The 13776-nt window shown below is 42.1% G+C and overlaps 4 non-coding genes across 4 annotated transcripts; all 4 read right to left on the reverse strand.

The window, feature by feature from the left end:
• Nucleotides 1-2144: 2144 nt before the first annotated feature.
• LOC141150712 (U2 spliceosomal RNA) lies at nucleotides 2145-2330 on the reverse strand. The gene has a single exon (XR_012246839.1). It is a non-coding gene; the product is annotated as a U2 spliceosomal RNA (small nuclear RNA).
• A 2599-nt stretch (nucleotides 2331-4929) lies between these two features.
• LOC141274553 (U2 spliceosomal RNA) lies at nucleotides 4930-5120 on the reverse strand. Its single transcript, XR_012322825.1, has one exon. It is a non-coding gene; the product is annotated as a U2 spliceosomal RNA (small nuclear RNA).
• A 1115-nt stretch (nucleotides 5121-6235) lies between these two features.
• LOC141274554 (U2 spliceosomal RNA) lies at nucleotides 6236-6426 on the reverse strand. The gene has a single exon (XR_012322826.1). It is a non-coding gene; the product is annotated as a U2 spliceosomal RNA (small nuclear RNA).
• Nucleotides 6427-7541: 1115 nt separating this feature from the next.
• Nucleotides 7542-7730, reverse strand: LOC141150370 (U2 spliceosomal RNA). The gene has a single exon (XR_012246588.1). It is a non-coding gene; the product is annotated as a U2 spliceosomal RNA (small nuclear RNA).
• Nucleotides 7731-13776: the final 6046 nt, after the last annotated feature.

A 13776-nucleotide genomic window follows, 5' to 3' on the forward strand; every position in this document is an offset into this window, starting at 1 on the left:
TTTTTTTCTTTCTTTTCCGCCTTTGCACTTTCCATCTTCTCCTTATTACTCTTTCTCTTTGGGCATTCCTTAAACCTATGCCCAATTTCCATACACAGGTTACACTTATTCCTTTCTACTGGACATGATTTAGAAACATGTCCTTCCGCTTTACACTTCCAACACTTTTCTGCAGTACAGTCTTCACGTTTATGACCATATACCTCACAAATTGAACAAAAGGAATCCATCCCATTAAAGAATAAATTCCCACTTACTTTACCAAGCTTAAACCTTTGAGGCGGGTAGGAAAAACTCCTATCCTTGTTCATGTTAAATTCCACAAAAAATTTCCACTTTCCCGTCCATACTCCGAATTCATTCATTACTTTACCTTTTGATACTACAGACTTGGCAAAACCACTCAAAAACGTGACAATGTCCTCTTCTGGAACCAGTGGTGAAAACATCTTCACTGTCACCATCTTTTCACTACTAAATACGTGACGTTGAAACCGAATTCCAACAAACTTCTCATGTCTCAATTCATCAAAAGAATCCATATAGTTCTCCAAAATCTTCCTAGACTCAAAAAACACGTCATAGACACCCTTTTGGGGATAATCCATAACTGCCACGATGTCTTCTTTTTTCACCTTTGCGACACCCAAGATGATCTCCTTCATAATAAACCGAAAGTCCTTAACCTTCTGACAGTCTCTCCGGACAAAAATCCGGAAAGCGGTCTCCACACGTGCATGTTCTGGAACCTCCAACTTCGGCCACAACTCCGCCTCTGTTGCCATGATTCTCCAACAGAATGAGCGTAATCTCCACTCCAACACACAGAAGGAGCGAGTATGATCGCTTCCCGTTGTCTGGGGACTAAGCCGACACGCCTATAGCAGCAAGGGGGTGAAGTCCCCACAATTAAGTAAGGACGATCCCCCAAGGCCGACGAGCCAGGTACCCCAGACACCTCCAACCAAAACCAAGGCAGCAATCGCTAAATCACTGCACTTGATCTTAGCCAAAAGGCCGAGAAGCGATAACCAGAATTGGTTTCAAACTACGGAGCCACCCAAGGATCCTGAAAAGTCCATTTGTGGAGATGAGCTCCTGGACTCCCGTTAAGAAGACATGTTGTCAACCTCTAGATCCCTTACATGCCTGCACTTTTCGGCTTGCTGCTGCTGCAATCCACGCGTTTTAGATCTGCATAACTCCACCTCTTTAAACACAGCACCTTCACCCCCTGCTGTTCCCACCCGCCTCAACACCGTTGGAAGGGAGGAGAACCAATTAAGGCGGGGGGTGGGGTGGAACGAGCAGCTGTCTACCCTTAGCAGGAGGGCTCCTGATTACATACCTCTCCTGCTGCTGCTGCTGCTGGCTGTCCAGCAGCAGACTGAAGGTGGCTGCTGCTGTGCACAGGTATATAAAGGCTCAGAGCCTATTATGACACGCGCAGCCAGCGTTCCATTGCCACATTCCATCTACTGCAGGCAGGATACCTGGCTGGCTGAATGTCGCTGAGAAGCTCACAGAGACCGCCATAAGCAACAGTTTAACAGAATGCCACAGACTAATCAACCAAACTTTTTGGGTTGGGTTCTCTTTTATAGTCTGCAGGCATTAAATGAAAGAAGTCAGTGTTCCAGCAGAAGGAGACAACGTTTCAGAAAAGGCATTGTAGCAAACCAAAAAAGAAATTTTAAGCGCAGCAGAGTAACCAGCGCACATACCTGTTAGCTCAGGTGAGTTTAAAAGGCTGCTGTTGATAACAAGGGCATTTGCTAAATAGATGGTGTGTGTGCAACAATATACTGAAAGGTCAATTATATTGTGCAGCTTATCTCACCACCTGTAGTTATTTAGGTGAAAGCTCCAAAATGCTTGCCTAATATGTCTGTTTATCCAAAAGGAAGTAAAAAGGGAGAGCTAGAAAGATAGCATTGCATCACATTACATGGCAATGCAATGCACAGTTGCTGAAGTTGAACCAAAATGAGCTTGTAATCTGGCTTCTGCAACTTTGAACATGAAAAATCCAATGAGGAGAAGAAAAGCAAAGCCAAAGAGTCCATCCCAAAATCCGACAAACAAGCAAAATGAACAAAAAACATTGAATTCAATTCTTTCTGATTTTAGAAACTGCATTAAAGAAGGGGTGCACCGGTCCTGGAGATACTGCAATACCAGGTCAATGCGTGGAGTGGACAGAGCAAGCTCTTTTTCCATCTCCCTGTTCTAAAAATCCATTTAATATATGTTCCCCTGATAGGGGACGTATCAGATATTAAACTGATAAGAACAGATTTTTTATTTTTTTTTTTTCTTAACACTCAGATTACAAGTACCATCTCGATTCCATACTTCTGAAAACGGTGATGGACCAAATCCATCATCGTGTCATTTTAAAACAAAAAAACATTATTTAATGCATATACAAAAAAAACAAAACAACAACCAGTATTTCCTCTCAGACACATAATATATAGAGGAAGGAAACAAAACACATTACTGCATTCCTCCCTTCAACGCATAATATGTTAGATACTCCAACAGTCCTTTCTCTTGCGAGAAAGATTCAAAGTTTGTATTCACATAATCTATCCATGTCCTTCCCACCTTATAGGTTTCAAAAAACCTCTCTTTATTTGCCTTCACACTTGCGATTACCTTTGGAAAAAAAGCTTCAAAACACACACCACTTCCCTTCATTTCCGCAATTCCTTTTTTAACTTTGTCCATTTCTTTATCAGCTTCCTCCTCTTCTGTTTGCCTCTGAACCTCTACCGTCTTCTTTTTTTCTTTCTTTTCCGCCTTTGCACTTTCCATCTTCTCCTTATTACTCTTTCTCTTTGGGCATTCCTTAAACCTATGCCCAATTTCCATACACAGGTTACACTTATTCCTTTCTACTGGACATGATTTAGAAACATGTCCTTCCGCTTTACACTTCCAACACTTTTCTGCAGTACAGTCTTCACGTTTATGACCATATACCTCACAAATTGAACAAAAGGAATCCATCCCATTAAAGAATAAATTCCCACTTACTTTACCAAGCTTAAACCTTTGAGGCGGGTAGGAAAAACTCCTATCCTTGTTCATGTTAAATTCCACAAAAAATTTCCACTTTCCCGTCCATACTCCGAATTCATTCATTACTTTACCTTTTGATACTACAGACTTGGCAAAACCACTCAAAAACGTGACAATGTCCTCTTCTGGAACCAGTGGTGAAAACATCTTCACTGTCACCATCTTTTCACTACTAAATACGTGACGTTGAAACCGAATTCCAACAAACTTCTCATGTCTCAATTCATCAAAAGAATCCATATAGTTCTCCAAAATCTTCCTAGACTCAAAAAACACGTCATAGACACCCTTTTGGGGATAATCCATAACTGCCACGATGTCTTCTTTTTTCACCTTTGCGACACCCAAGATGATCTCCTTCATAATAAACCGAAAGTCCTTAACCTTCTGACAGTCTCTCCGGACAAAAATCCGGAAAGCGGTCTCCACACGTGCATGTTCTGGAACCTCCAACTTCGGCCACAACTCCGCCTCTGTTGCCATGATTCTCCAACAGAATGAGCGTAATCTCCACTCCAACACACAGAAGGAGCGAGTATGATCGCTTCCCGTTGTCTGGGGACTAAGCCGACACGCCTATAGCAGCAAGGGGGTGAAGTCCCCACAATTAAGTAAGGACGATCCCCCAAGGCCGACGAGCCAGGTACCCCAGACACCTCCAACCAAAACCAAGGCAGCAATCGCTAAATCACTGCACTTGATCTTAGCCAAAAGGCCGAGAAGCGATAACCAGAATTGGTTTCAAACTACGGAGCCACCCAAGGATCCTGAAAAGTCCATTTGTGGAGATGAGCTCCTGGACTCCCGTTAAGAAGACATGTTGTCAACCTCTAGATCCCTTACATGCCTGCACTTTTCGGCTTGCTGCTGCTGCAATCCACGCGTTTTAGATCTGCATAACTCCACCTCTTTAAACACAGCACCTTCACCCCCTGCTGTTCCCACCCGCCTCAACACCGTTGGAAGGGAGGAGAACCAATTAAGGCGGGGGGTGGGGTGGAACGAGCAGCTGTCTACCCTTAGCAGGAGGGCTCCTGATTACATACCTCTCCTGCTGCTGCTGCTGCTGGCTGTCCAGCAGCAGACTGAAGGTGGCTGCTGCTGTGCACAGGTATATAAAGGCTCAGAGCCTATTATGACACGCGCAGCCAGCGTTCCATTGCCACATTCCATCTACTGCAGGCAGGATACCTGGCTGGCTGAATGTCGCTGAGAAGCTCACAGAGACCGCCATAAGCAACAGTTTAACAGAATGCCACAGACTAATCAACCAAACTTTTTGGGTTGGGTTCTCTTTTATAGTCTGCAGGCATTAAATGAAAGAAGTCAGTGTTCCAGCAGAAGGAGACAACGTTTCAGAAAAGGCATTGTAGCAAACCAAAAAAGAAATTTTAAGCGCAGCAGAGTAACCAGCGCACATACCTGTTAGCTCAGGTGAGTTTAAAAGGCTGCTGTTGATAACAAGGGCATTTGCTAAATAGATGGTGTGTGTGCAACAATATACTGAAAGGTCAATTATATTGTGCAGCTTATCTCACCACCTGTAGTTATTTAGGTGAAAGCTCCAAAATGCTTGCCTAATATGTCTGTTTATCCAAAAGGAAGTAAAAAGGGAGAGCTAGAAAGATAGCATTGCATCACATTACATGGCAATGCAATGCACAGTTGCTGAAGTTGAACCAAAATGAGCTTGTAATCTGGCTTCTGCAACTTTGAACATGAAAAATCCAATGAGGAGAAGAAAAGCAAAGCCAAAGAGTCCATCCCAAAATCCGACAAACAAGCAAAATGAACAAAAAACATTGAATTCAATTCTTTCTGATTTTAGAAACTGCATTAAAGAAGGGGTGCACCGGTCCTGGAGATACTGCAATACCAGGTCAATGCGTGGAGTGGACAGAGCAAGCTCTTTTTCCATCTCCCTGTTCTAAAAATCCATTTAATATATGGTCCCCAGATAGGGGACGTATCAGATATTAAACTGATAAGAACAGATACTACACTTGATCTTAGCCAAAAGGCCGAGAAGCGATAACCAGAATTGGTTTCAAACTACGGAGCCACCCAAGGATCCTGAAAAGTCCATTTGTGGAGATGAGCTCCTGGACTCCCGTTAAGAAGACATGTTGTCAACCTCTAGATCCCTTACATGCCTGCACTTTTCGGCTTGCTGCTGCTGCAATCCACGCGTTTTAGATCTGCATAACTCCACCTCTTTAAACACAGCACCTTCGCCCCCTGCTGTTCCCACCCGCCTCAACACCGTTGGAAGGGAGGAGAACCAATTAAGGCGGGGGGTGGGGTGGAACGAGCAGCTGTCTACCCTTAGCAGGAGGGCTCCTGATTACATACCTCTCCTGCTGCTGCTGCTGCTGGCTGTCCAGCAGCAGACTGAAGGTGGCTGCTGCTGTGCACAGGTATATAAAGGCTCAGAGCCTATTATGACACGCGCAGCCAGCGTTCCATTGCCACATTCCATCTACTGCAGGCAGGATACCTGGCTGGCTGAATGTCGCTGAGAAGCTCACAGAGACCGCCATAAGCAACAGTTTAACAGAATGCCACAGACTAATCAACCAAACTTTTTGGGTTGGGTTCTCTTTTATAGTCTGCAGGCATTAAATGAAAGAAGTCAGTGTTCCAGCAGAAGGAGACAACGTTTCAGAAAAGGCATTGTAGCAAACCAAAAAAGAAATTTTAAGCGCAGCAGAGTAACCAGCGCACATACCTGTTAGCTCAGGTGAGTTTAAAAGGCTGCTGTTGATAACAAGGGCATTTGCTAAATAGATGGTGTGTGTGCAACAATATACTGAAAGGTCAATTATATTGTGCAGCTTATCTCACCACCTGTAGTTATTTAGGTGAAAGCTCCAAAATGCTTGCCTAATATGTCTGTTTATCCAAAAGGAAGTAAAAAGGGAGAGCTAGAAAGATAGCATTGCATCACATTACATGGCAATGCAATGCACAGTTGCTGAAGTTGAACCAAAATGAGCTTGTAATCTGGCTTCTGCAACTTTGAACATGAAAAATCCAATGAGGAGAAGAAAAGCAAAGCCAAAGAGTCCATCCCAAAATCCGACAAACAAGCAAAATGAACAAAAAACATTGAATTCAATTCTTTCTGATTTTAGAAACTGCATTAAAGAAGGGGTGCACCGGTCCTGGAGATACTGCAATACCAGGTCAATGCGTGGAGTGGACAGAGCAAGCTCTTTTTCCATCTCCCTGTTCTAAAAATCCATTTAATATATGGTCCCCAGATAGGGGACGTATCAGATATTAAACTGATAAGAACAGATACTACACTTGATCTTAGCCAAAAGGCCGAGAAGCGATAACCAGAATTGGTTTCAAACTACGGAGCCACCCAAGGATCCTGAAAAGTCCATTTGTGGAGATGAGCTCCTGGACTCCCGTTAAGAAGACATGTTGTCAACCTCTAGATCCCTTACATGCCTGCACTTTTCGGCTTGCTGCTGCTGCAATCCACGCGTTTTAGATCTGCATAACTCCACCTCTTTAAACACAGCACCTTCACCCCCTGCTGTTCCCACCCGCCTCAACACCGTTGGAAGGGAGGAGAACCAATTAAGGCGGGGGGTGGGGTGGAACGAGCAGCTGTCTACCCTTAGCAGGAGGGCTCCTGATTACATACCTCTCCTGCTGCTGCTGCTGCTGGCTGTCCAGCAGCAGACTGAAGGTGGCTGCTGCTGTGCACAGGTATATAAAGGCTCAGAGCCTATTATGACACGCGCAGCCAGCGTTCCATTGCCACATTCCATCTACTGCAGGCAGGATACCTGGCTGGCTGAATGTCGCTGAGAAGCTCACAGAGACCGCCATAAGCAACAGTTTAACAGAATGCCACAGACTAATCAACCAAACTTTTTGGGTTGGGTTCTCTTTTATAGTCTGCAGGCATTAAATGAAAGAAGTCAGTGTTCCAGCAGAAGGAGACAACGTTTCAGAAAAGGCATTGTAGCAAACCAAAAAAGAAATTTTAAGCGCAGCAGAGTAACCAGCGCACATACCTGTTAGCTCAGGTGAGTTTAAAAGGCTGCTGTTGATAACAAGGGCATTTGCTAAATAGATGGTGTGTGTGCAACAATATACTGAAAGGTCAATTATATTGTGCAGCTTATCTCACCACCTGTAGTTATTTAGGTGAAAGCTCCAAAATGCTTGCCTAATATGTCTGTTTATCCAAAAGGAAGTAAAAAGGGAGAGCTAGAAAGATAGCATTGCATCACATTACATGGCAATGCAATGCACAGTTGCTGAAGTTGAACCAAAATGAGCTTGTAATCTGGCTTCTGCAACTTTGAACATGAAAAATCCAATGAGGAGAAGAAAAGCAAAGCCAAAGAGTCCATCCCAAAATCCGACAAACAAGCAAAATGAACAAAAAACATTGAATTCAATTCTTTCTGATTTTAGAAACTGCATTAAAGAAGGGGTGCACCGGTCCTGGAGATACTGCAATACCAGGTCAATGCGTGGAGTGGACAGAGCAAGCTCTTTTTCCATCTCCCTGTTCTAAAAATCCATTTAATATATGGTCCCCAGATAGGGGACGTATCAGATATTAAACTGATAAGAACAGATTTTTTTTTTAATTTGGCTATCCCCTGCAGAGGGATAAAACCGTTTATTAAAATTTTAACAAATTACAAGCATAATTACACAAATACCAAACGTTAAAAGACAAATGAAATTTCCAAAACAAAAAAATACAAAGATTTTAAATAATTAGGTTCCATTGGTCAACAAGCCATTTTTTGGAAATATGTATATTCTTCTTTTTGTCAATTAAATAATAAGTATACATTTCACATAAACATAAACTTAAAACATCATTCACTGATAAAACATCTTGTTTAAAAATAGCAATGTTGCGCGCTTTCCAGAGAGATGACTTGGCGCAGTTCACTGTCTTCCAAGCCATTGTGTACTGGTCCATTGTGGGGCATTCCATAAGTCCGTATAGCACAGTTTTATATGTAAAGTCCTTGAGGTCTGCCACCCTTTCCAGTAGGGGGAGCAGTCTTCTCCAGAAATCCTTTGCAAAATTACATGTCCATAATAGATGTTCCACCGTTTCCTCGTCTTGGCATCCGGCTCTTGGGCAGATGGCAGACCTCACAAATCCTCTTCTGTATTGGAATGCCCGGCAAGGAAGACAGCGGTGCATGCAACTCCAAGCCAGATCTCTCTGTTCATTAAAAAGATAAAAAACGTTAATCATTTTCCAGATAGACATAGATTTGTCATCATCATTTCTGTCAACATTACATATTTCCTCACTTTTACGTATTTCTTTAATTAGTTTCTTACTATTTCTTAATTCCTCTATTTTCTTAGTCCCTAAATTAAAATCGGACACTATTTTCCTTAAAATCTCATAATGCGTCGACAAATTAAAAGCATGGGGCACAGATATATTAACTTCATACCATCCAAACTTTCTCATAAAAAATCCTGTATTAAAACGCATAAAAAAGGACCAATAGTGATTCTTAAAAAGGGCATTAAAACAGTAAACGAACAGATGGATTAAAAGAAACCTATTAAAATCTGGAAAATCTTTACCACCTTTTACTTTTGATTTCATCACGATTTCTCTTTTCAGCTTTTCCATTTTTGAGTTCCAAAAGAAGGTAAAACAGGTTTTGGTTATCTTTTTTAAAACATTAACAGGCGTGGGGAAAACCATGCTAAGATACAATAAAAGAGGTAAAATCACCATCTTTAAAACCAATACTTTACCCTCCATTGTAAGTCTCCTCATGTTCCACATACATATTTTCATATTTACTTTCTGTGTAATTGTTTCCCAACTATTATAACCATCATTATTTTCAGTGAATGATATACCTAAAATGGAAATGGATTCGGAGACATTAATTGGTACATCACGTAAAATCATCCCCCCAACACTTAAAATGTTACACTTATTAAAATTGATTTTAAAACCAGAAGCTAGGCAAAAGGATTGCACTTGATGGAGAGTGGCCGTAAGTGATGGTGCATCTGTACACAAGACCGCCACGTCATCCATGTAGCCTACAACCTTGGCCTCCAAACCACCGCTTCCAGGCAGAGGGACACCGCATATCTGTTTATTTTGGCGTATTGCACATAACATTGGTTCCAGTGCACAGATAAACAGTAGGGGGGACAGAGGGCATCCCTGTTTCACCCCTGACCGTAAAAATACCTCTTGTGTCTTAAAACCATTCACTAAAATCTTACTTGTACAATCCTTGTAAAATGCTTTAAGCGATAGTAAAAACCCTTCTGGTATGCCCATTTTCTCTAAAACTTTAAAAAGATAAAAGTGTGAGACACGGTCAAATGCTTTTTCAAAATCAATAGATAAAATCGCCATTTTCCCCTTTCTGTCTTTCACATCCTCAATACAGTCTTTCACTAAATTCAGATTGTCCCATATACTGCGCCCCGGCACCCCACACACTTGATTAGAATGAATAACTTTGCTGATGACTTCTTTTAGACGATTTGCACAAATTTTAGCCATTATTTTATAGTCACAATTTAAAAGTGTTATTGGTCTCCAGTTTTCTAATTTTGATTTATCGCCTTTTTTGTATAGGAGGGAGACTTCACCTTTCTTCCAGGAATTTAATAAAACCTTATTATTAAAAACCTCAGTAAACAAATAAAACAAATCATCTTTTAAAATATCATAAAAACATACATAAAATTCTATTGGGATGCCATCAGGACCAGGGACCTTTCCAGTTTTAAAACTTTTAATAGTTTTTAACACTTCTTGTTCCGTTAAAACTTGGGATAAAAACTCTTGGGATGCGGGATCTAAAACAGCTGTTAGTCCTTGCAGCGAATCATCCATTAATTTATTATCTATATTTTTTCCATTAAAAAGATTAGAAAAAAAAACCTCAACTTTACCCAGCATATTTTTTATATTATTCTCACCATCTATATGGTCAATTATCACTTTTTCTTTTTTACTTTTCCTAAAAAAATATCTGGAACACTTTTCATTTTCTTCTATATGTTGTACTCTAGAACGAAAAATTATCTCTTTTCCTTTTTGTTCTAGCCATTTTGAAATCTCTTCTTTTAAGTTTGAAATATCAACTTGTACATCTATCCCATTGTCTCTGAGCTTAAATAATGTTTGTAGGCGGGTATTTAAAATTCTATATTCTTCATATTTTTCTTTGGCTCTACATATACTCTTTTTAATAAAAAAGTCTTTTATTTTTACTTTCATTCTATCCCACCATACACTCATAGTCTCATTTGTTTTTTTCCCTTTTCTACATTTCCTATAAAACTCAATAAAATCTGATAAAATCTGCGGGTCGGTTAAAAGGGATACGTTCATTTTCCAGCTTTTCTTACCACATTTTTTGTTGTCATTTACTTTTATGGTAAAGGATAAAAGTTTATGGTCTGAAAATATATTAGTTAAAACTTCACATTTGGCAGGTATTGTTTTATCTGAACCAAAAATAAAATCAATCCTAGAGCTACAATTAGCATTGCTCCAAGTGAAACCGGCGTCCTCTGGGCTATCACTATGACACTCTTTATATATGTCTATCAATTTAGCATCTTTGACTATATCATGTAGCATACCTGAGGTTTTATCGTAGTTCCTGCTTACAGAGCTGGAGCGCCGGTTTTCACCTTTTAAAACACAATTAAAATCCCCTGCTAAGATAAAAGGTTCAGAGTTATTAATAAATAATGGTAAAAGATCAAGCATTTCGGCTCTTTCATTTTTCTCTGTTGATCCATAAAAATTTAAAAACTGCCATCTAATACCATCAATAAAAGCTTTCACTAATAAAATACGACCTGGTAAAATTTCCTGAATAAAATCAATTAAAACGTTCCCTTTAAAAAGTATGGCTACACCCGCTGATCCTGCAGCATTCGATCCGGACCAGACAGATGGCCCACACTTCCACTCATCTTTATATTTTTGATATGACATTTCATGTGGGATATTACATTCTTGCAGAAAAAATACAGATGCAGTAAAACACGTAAAAAAATTAAAAAGAGCAGTTCTTCTCGTGTTAGATTTTATGCCTCTCACGTTGAGGGAAATACCTTTGAGTTCAGCCATCATTAGAAAATGTAGAAATTTTACTTAGGTAACTAAGAGCAACGGATTTACCTGTCCGATGAACCTGATCAGACCACTGGGCTTGCGCCTCCCTCCTCATCTGATAGTATCGTCACGAGAGTCTCCGTGGAGGAGGAAAGATTACCACATTTATATAAACCCGACGCTACACTGGCATAGCTCGGAGGGCTGGCTGGCAGAACCCGCTGGGTCTCCATTGGCTGGCCATGCAGTTCCTCATCAGGTGGGTCTCCGAGGGGTTCCGCCGCCCCTGTTTGACCTGTAGAAGGTCGTCCTATAGGAGGAGGTTGCGCACAAGGCAGAGCCTCTGACTCTTCAGAGGCAGCAAGATCCCGGTCCCCACCTGTAGCAGCGGAGACCGAAACCCCTGAGGGTCCAGCGTCCACGTCCCCTTCTGGAGAAGTGTCCATCTGTTCACCTCCTGCTGCCTCCTCCGAACCACCCTTTTTCTTTTTCTTAGGACCCACCTTTATCCACTCAGCGCCCTCAGCACTAGGAGACCCAGACTGGGCATGGGCTTCTGTGTCGGCCTTTTGCCGGTCCCTTTTGACCTTACCAGTAGTGCCCTTCTGCTCCTTCTCAGCCCTCCTTTTGGACTCCCGCAGGTCCTGCAGCCAGGTTTTGGGATTTGGTATTTTACCTGTCATAGACTCTGGAGACACTTCACTATTTGGTACGCCCTTATTGTCTCCAGAGGCTCCAGGTTGTTGTTCCTCCTCCTGAGGGGTGGTCTGATCTTTTGGTCCTTGGTCGGACGTCTTGGACTTCCCATTTTGCTCATCTTCCCGAAATCTGTGAGGGCAAGAAAAATAAAAGTGACCTGGAGTCTGGCAAAAACTGCATTTCTTTTCCTTAGGGCATTCTTTTGTCTCATGTTCTTCACTAGCACAATTTCTACATGATACATGACAGTTTTCTTTTGAATGACCATAGCGCCCACAATTTCTGCAATATACTGGCATCCCAGAAAAGAAGAAATCCCCATTTGTTTGCCCAATTTTGAAACGGGCAGGGGGGAGCCGTATACCACCTGGTGTATTTGGATCTCTTGTACACTTCACAAGGAATTTCCACTTAGATGTCCATATGTTATATTCGTTTAATATCTTCCCAATACATTTAACACTTTTAAAATAAATTGCTAGAAATGACATTACTTCTGGAGCAGAAACAAAGGGCGAAAATATTTTTACAATAACCAGTCTTACCTCATCCAGGACGTGCTCAACAATTTGTATCCCTTTCAAAACAGGACTATTTTCAACTTTTTTTAACTTTTCTAGTACATCTCTAAAAATACCTTCTCCGGTGAATGTGATGTCATAGTCACCTCTTCTGGGATAATCCTGGATGGAGAGAATTTCATTACTTTGTACGCCAAGAAGGTTCCTGAGCACGTCCTGGACTACATACCCTAATTTCCTCATATCCGAGCCACCCGCCGTGAAGTGAACTCGGATAGAGTTTTTTAGCCTCGCATAAAGAGGCACGAGGTTAGGGTCAACCTCCATGGAAAAACGCAACAAGGTTGCAAATTGCAGCCGCTTGCAATCTGCGCTCCCAGTGTTCTTGCAGCGAAAAACACCTGGAAGCTGGGGGATCGCAACTCGTTACCCTGGGACTAAGCCCTCTCCCTAATAGCAGCAAGCAGGTTAAGTCCACCAAAGTGGACGATCCTGCCAGGCCAAGGAGAGGGGTACCCGAGTGCCCTTCAACCACAATCTCCTGCAATAAAGCACTTGATCTTAGCCAAAAGGCCGAGAAGCGATAACCAGAATTGGTTTCAAACTACGGAGCCACCCAAGGATCCTGAAAAGTCCATTTGTGGAGATGAGCTCCTGGACTCCCGTTAAGAAGACATGTTGTCAACCTCTAGATCCCTTACATGCCTGCACTTTTCGGCTTGCTGCTGCTGCAATCCACGCGTTTTAGATCTGCATAACTCCACCTCTTTAAACACAGCACCTTCACCCCCTGCTGTTCCCACCCGCCTCAACACCGTTGGAAGGGAGGAGAACCAATTAAGGCGGGGGGTGGGGTGGAACGAGCAGCTGTCTACCCTTAGCAGGAGGGCTCCTGATTACATACCTCTCCTGCTGCTGCTGCTGCTGGCTGTCCAGCAGCAGACTGAAGGTGGCTGCTGCTGTGCACAGGTATATAAAGGCTCAGAGCCTATTATGACACGCGCAGCCAGCGTTCCATTGCCACATTCCATCTACTGCAGGCAGGATACCTGGCTGGCTGAATGTCGCTGAGAAGCTCACAGAGACCGCCATAAGCAACAGTTTAACAGAATGCCACAGACTAATCAACCAAACTTTTTGGGTTGGGTTCTCTTTTATAGTCTGCAGGCATTAAATGAAAGAAGTCAGTGTTCCAGCAGAAGGAGACAACGTTTCAGAAAAGGCATTGTAGCAAACCAAAAAAGAAATTTTAAGCGCAGCAGAGTAACCAGCGCACATACCTGTTAGCTCAGGTGAGTTTAAAAGGCTGCTGTTGATAACAAGGGCATTTGCTAAATAGATGGTGTGTGTGCAACA

Source organism: Phyllobates terribilis, unplaced genomic scaffold, assembly GCF_046119375.1.
Source record: "Phyllobates terribilis strain yellow unplaced genomic scaffold, ASM4611937v1 Scaffold_5__5_contigs__length_657084704, whole genome shotgun sequence".
NCBI lineage: Eukaryota > Metazoa > Chordata > Amphibia > Anura > Dendrobatidae > Phyllobates > Phyllobates terribilis.